Raw genomic sequence first — 6,527 nt, forward strand, 5'->3', positions numbered from 1 at the left:
CTCTCTCTCTCTCTCTCTCTCTCTCTCTCTTCCCCCCCCCCCCCCCCCCCCCCCTCCCCACAAGTGTGTCTCTATGCCGGTAGAGCTATGTTCAACACGATAGGAAAACATCGCATAAGAAGTCTAAATGTAGAATTGAGGCCTTGCTCCCTAATCTTGCTAAGAGTCCTCCTACATTTGGATAAGGAGTGTGCTTAAAATCCTTCTGTTCAAGCTTAAATTAGAACTCTCAAAATTGAGTCGATTGGCCGCTTAATCTCAGTGTTACACTTAAAGTTGTGTCCCATCGAGGCCACAATGGCTCAAGTCCTCGTTGCATTCTTAACTTGAGGTTCCACCAAGTGGTTACATCTCTTATAGCAAGCACTCCACCAATACGCCATAACACCTACAAAGTGGTAGCTTTTTTGCAAATTTTGTAGTGGAAGCTACCCTTCCAGCCTAGTGATGCACTTCATGACCTGTTGCACCAGAAAAAATACATAAAAAAGATTGAGCGTCCAACTTTCTTTCAACACCATCTCGGTAAAGTGCCTATATTTAGCTTGTAGCATGCCACTGTTTACACTTTTGGCAGCTCTTGCATCAGTGTATCCACTTTCTTGCACTTACAGAGAATGTGTGCTACATGTGTTGGAGCCCCTCTAAGATCTTGGCAAGATGGGGCTCTTAGTTTCTCTGTGTGTGTTTGTTTTGAGGTTGGGTGTGTTTGTGTGGGATCCACCCCCCTGTAAAACCAAACAAAGACTTCTTTGCCTCAGTCAACTCAAAAAGATTATTACAGCTATCCATGCATGCACAACCTGTGTTGTTGCCCTCATCGTGATGTCACTTGACATACGCTTCCACCGTGCAATGGTGTTATCTGCTGCTCAAACGTGGATCGGCCCTTTTTTGTAGCCCTTGGTTCACAACCCACATGTTCTCTAACTTATGGAATGAGGAGTAATTAACAAAGGTGAGAGGTGTCGTTGTAGCTTGTGTTTCCTACTGTCAGTGTTTGAGAAAAATGTGTGTCAGCTTAAAAACGTGTCGTTTTGAATTTCAATTACCCACCATATCATGTTGATCTTTTCCATAATGAAGCGAAAGGATTTTAATCATGTGAGTTATGTAGAATTTAGAGGGGGGAACATTTCAGGTCCTTGAGGTCAAGGGAGTTGACGACCCAACACTTTATCCCATTGAGTCTTGTATGAACCCCAAGCAATGCGATCGGTAGCAAAGAGCTAGCGCACCTTTCCCATAATGATCTATTTGATGGGTCTCAGTTTACTTTTTCCTAGGACAGTTTACTTTATCACCAAAAAAAGTGACTAAGGGATCAATCAAAAGCACTGGACGTGTGGTTAGGTGTTGGGTTGCCAATTGGGAGGCCACGGGTTTGACGCTCAAGTCATGAGGGATGTGGTCAACGTTAGTGACTTTTTCTCGACCGCCTGCTTGCCTTGAGATCCACCCCCATCATCGATCCCACCTTCCAAGGTTCATTAAAGATCTCGTGGGAGATAGTGTCTTGGGTTGACAAGGACGGATGGAGGGCTTTCATTGTGTTATTGGTATATCCTTACATGAAGAAAGTACGACTGAGTTAAAGCCACACCCAATCAATCGATTGTGAGTAGTGGATAAGATTGCCCCTCAAGTTAGCCAAGTGCAATTGGAAGGATTTCTTGAAATCGATGAAAAGGTTCCTGTGGAAAAATGACACCAAAGACTCGACACCATGGCAGTGGGCCAATTGGAAGATTGTCGCAAGGCCGAAGGAGCAAGGAAGCATCGGATTTTTTAACCCTACTATCCATGCAGGGGCCCAATGTGCCAAGTTCTTGACGTCGATCACTTTGCAGGATTAGGCTTGGGCCATTATGGAGAAGGAATTGATTGACAAGGCAAAACTTAGTGATAAGGGTGGTCAGTGGAAAAATATAGAGGAACATGACAAGTTGCTTGCCCCTCAATGGGCAAGCTTAAGACTAGGAGGCATAACAAGCGCGATCATACGAAAGTGTACTAGAGCTTCGTAGGTGCTTGAATGGGGAGAGATGGCAAGGTACCACTCAATGGTCCCCTTGCCTCTCCAAAGTGGAAAGTCTCCAGCTTAACCCCTTCTAGAGAGAAATAGCTAGAAAGATAAACAACAAAGGGCTCAAACATTTGGGCCATTTTTGGGACAGCATCAAGATAGGCATTTCTATAAACGAAAGACCAAAGACATCTACCTCTGTCTTATGGTCTCGTCTGATTGATTCTCTCTCCTTAACAAGCTCTACGGAAAGCAATGGTCGGAGATAAGGTGGAGGCGGTAACAAATAAGATTTGGAAGATGTAATGGCCTCTGACGATGAAAACCTTTCTGTAAAAAGTGTTATGGGAGGCCTTACCATCAAGAGAAGATTGCGGCCAGAGGGATTGGATTTGATAGATGTTCCGGATGTAAGTGGGCTGGTAGGGAAGACGTGCAAATGGATACAAAAGACTTGGAAGTTGATTGGTTTCTTCAAGAACACGATGATCATTGGAGGGATAGGGATGAAAAGCCAAGTGTTACTAATCTGCATGCAAATTGTTAGATTCTACTACTTCAAGCAAGTATGAAAAGCCAAGAACTGTTGGCTCTTCGAGGATTGTCTCTCATGTGTCAGTGTCTCTGAGATCGTGCAAGAAAGCAAAAAAATTGATCCTATCAATTGTTAAAAGAAAGAACCTAGACGAATGGTATTGGGCCATAGAGCTAAAAACAAACTTTCTTCATCATCTTAATTATGGTTTTGGTTTTTGGTGGTTGTACATGCACGTCTTTTTATGAAAAAATTATGCATGAATATATACTAAAAGGGGCAAAAAACTACATTTTCACGAGACGGAGCTCGTTCCGATGGAGAGGACAAAATACATCTGAACAAATGGCATCCAAATAGGCAACATGCCACATAGGTGAGGATACCATTTTTTAGTAGGAAGTTATACTCATTAAGGACACCAAAGAGAGGAATTTCATGACCAATTGAGGACCTACTAAACAAGAGAAGGGATCCTTCGGCTTCCAACTTCTACACAACAAAACGGCGGAGAGAGCTCCTTTTGGAATGGTCCAAAAATGAAGGAGAAGATTGTACTCCATAGAGGTAGACATATAGTTTCCAATAGAGAGAGGGGGACTTTTTTTGCACATGGACACTTTTGCCCATAGGGAAACATAAAGAGGGACACATATTGATCCACCATGGACATCCATTAGTACTCACGTGTCTCACACTTGGAGAGGGAGGGAGTCCTATACTCTGTCAGCCTTGATTCTAACACATGCATAACTACAGTAGTGACGGATGCAACACGTGATGGCGGTGAGGATCAAGATGACTGTCACCACCATCACCGCATAGCCGATTGTTCCATTGTGGAAGGCCATCCCCTCCTCCTCCTCCTCCTGTTCCTGTACACCCAATGTAAATGAATGAAATGGGGCTTCTCCGAAATCAAATTTAAAAATTAAGAAGCAAAAGTTAGATTGCAAGCCCCACATCCAGAAATTGTAAGGGTTCCAATCAAATTGTTGTGTGCCTGGAAACCAAGAGTGTGAACACGCATATGAAGATGTTATGGGCGAATGTCATATAAACAAGTGTGCTCACGTGCAGCATTGTGTGTGTGTGTGTGTGTGTGTGTGAGAGAGAGAGAGAGAGAGAGAGAGAGAGAAAGAGAGGGAAGTTACCTCAAGCTTATGAGCAAAGCGTTCGACAATGTGCAGGTGTTGTTAGGGAAGCTAATGCGCAAGTGTGTGTGTGTGTGAGAGAGAGAGAGAGAGAGAGAGAGAGAGAGAGAGAGAGATTTTTTGGTGCACGTTCCTTTATGGGTTGTTAGTTACATATACGGAGTGTCATTTGTGAGAAGAATTGCTTTAGAGTCTACTTTACAATTCCACCCCTTATTCTTTCTTGAGGCAAAATTCATCCAGAACAAAACAAAGCCTTGTAGTGTCACCTACGGAATAGAAATGCTCCTCCTCCTCCTCTTAAAGGTACCACATACATAAAAAGGTAAATATTGTGTGTGTGTTTTTTCCCGCACTTTCACCAAAATGTAAGTTGTTGCGAGCCTAGGTTCGAGTGGAAAGCATGGTGGTGGCCCACGGAGAGACACTTCCTTAAACCACAGACCAAGGACGTGTACAACACCCTCATGGTCTCGAAGGATTGGTTCTCCCCCCTGAACAAGTAGTGGGGCAAGAAATGGCCAGAATCAAGATGGGTGACAATTGTGAAGAACATTTGGTACCCACAATGGCCATTCGGGATGACGGTTTTCCTATGGATGGTACTTTGGGGAGCATTACCAAATTGGGGTGAAGGTCCTTGCCAGAGATATTGGACCAGATTGATGCTCGCACTGCAGAACTGCAAGTGAGTACCTCCCTCACTTGTTTAAGGAATGTCCGGCAATATGTGGCTTAGCAAGAAAGATATCCAAATGGATTCAAAAGACATGGAAGATTGGGTTCTACAAGAATGGTCTTTTCCTAGGTGGAAAGGTGTTTAAGAGCCAACCGCTTCTGATCAGTATGCAAATTGTTAGATTTTACTACTTCATTCACGTGTGGAGGGCCATGCCTATCGACTCTTTGAGAACACCATCGAAACAGCTAGGTTCACGACGATCAGTCAAAAATCAAGGAAACGATCATAGCCAATGGCAAACGGAGGAACACTGAGGAGTGGAGCAGGGCTATGGGTGTTGCAATGTTGGCATGGGAGGTTTGCTCATTGTCCAGCTAAGTGTCTTGCATTTCCAGCTAAGTGTCTTGCATTTGTCGTAGGGTGGCCCCGCTTTCAGCCAATGTAACTATGGTTGTTGAGTGGCGTCATGGATCGGTACGAGCATGACAAGAATCTGTAATTCTTTTGGGTCGCTAATATAATTCACTCACAACTGTGAGTTTTGCACACAAAGAACGTAAGATTTCGACCAATATTCACAACTACAAAGCCCAATTTTATTTGGAAAATGAAGGTCCAATGTGATTATAACCCAAGTTCTCTCTATCAAGAAATATAAACCAGATGTTCGAGCAGTGCGTTTGGCATATTCAAGAGAGGTCTTTTTTGTTTTGTAGTAGTCCGGGTACTCCCGCCCAAGCAAATACAAGAGAGCGTCTTTGGACGTCATCTAGCCGTAATCGAACCCATGACCTAGGTCACGGTGTTCGAATGCTCAACCAACTAGGTTTAAAGAGAGTCTTTTTTTTCAAACCCCACAATTGTGAGTGATTGTATTATAATATCACCAAGAAATATACAAGTTCGCCTCAAGCTCAAGCCGAGCCTCGAGGGACACAAGGTTACATCAAAGCAAGGTTTTTTTTTTTTGCAAAAATCACAAAATGTGAGTGAGAGTGAATTAGAACCAAAAAATTTACAAAGAGAGCCATGCTCCCACCAAGCCATGGCATCATACAACAGAAACACCAACAATACACAAAAATCATTACACCGGGCTTGTACAGGGAGTCCCTGCCCGACCATAACACTAGACGACAGACACCGGTCCACCTTGGTTGTCACAACGGGCACCCCTCCCTGCCACAAAGAGAGCTAGTCCCAAACCGGACCTAGGCAACCACCGCAAATCTGTATAATAACTAGAAGGAGAACATGCGCATACACATAGTAGCCAAAAGAAAAACATATGATCCTCTAAGCATGCCAAACACAGGGCAGGGCCTGATGTCCCCATCATCAATGAGCCCTCCCTAGGAGCCACCATGGAGGCCCACTGTCACCGCCGACCACCATGCCCAGGAAGCTACTCCAAATATTGCCGCAAGAAGAAACAAAGACGACTTCCATCGCAAAAAAGGAGAGACCAATATCAACATCACAACCACTTCAAAGCTCCAGGCGACCAAACCAACCAACTAGGACAACCATCAAACTCTCATGGCAAGGAAAGGGTGCCACACCCATCATCGAGCAAGACAAGGAAGAGGGAGCCACCAGTGAGCCAAGCATCTGCCACATGAGTAGCCCACTCCATCCAACCCACCATGCCCCCCACAAGCACTGCATGCAGATCCGAGCACTGTGTGGTACCAACCAACATCGACCACTTGCAGGAGAACCAACATCCAAAATAAGTCAGGCCAACAGCCTCACAATTAGGCTTTCGGCGAAGGTTGCCAACCCAAGAAGCCCTTTTGCATGATATTACGGCCAGTTCAAGCTCTGTAGCACTTGACCCATTTAACCCATTGTCTTTTTCTATCATCGTTGTGGAGTTGCTTTGCCATACGTTGTAGAGCATAAGGAAAGAAAGACGCAAAAAGATGCACAAAAAAACTTAAATTTTGATCCTTTCTTTTGGTCTTTCGTGTAAAGTTTTTTTCTTAGAAGTAAGGGTTTAAAAAAAAGGGGGGGAATTACCAAAATACCCCTCTAATTTGTGGAAATTCCCAAAATACCCCTCAAAATTCAAAAATTCCCAAAATACCCTTGTATCTATTTTAGCTGGATTGTTCACGAATTCCTAAT

General features: G+C 44.0%; 1 long non-coding RNA gene across 1 annotated transcript; it reads right to left on the bottom strand.

Moving 5' to 3' along the window:
* Positions 1-2,849: 2,849 nt before the first annotated feature.
* Positions 2,850-3,845, bottom strand: LOC147448283 (uncharacterized). The gene is made up of 2 exons (XR_015189745.1): positions 3,716-3,845; positions 2,850-3,436 (listed from the first exon to the last, which is right to left on the bottom strand). It is a non-coding gene; the product is annotated as an uncharacterized LOC147448283 (long non-coding RNA).
* Between the last annotated feature and the right edge of the window lie 2,682 nt (positions 3,846-6,527).

This window comes from Adiantum capillus-veneris, chromosome 11 (assembly GCF_014529385.1).
Source record: "Adiantum capillus-veneris isolate H3 chromosome 11, ASM1452938v2, whole genome shotgun sequence".
NCBI lineage: Eukaryota > Viridiplantae > Streptophyta > Polypodiopsida > Polypodiales > Pteridaceae > Adiantum > Adiantum capillus-veneris.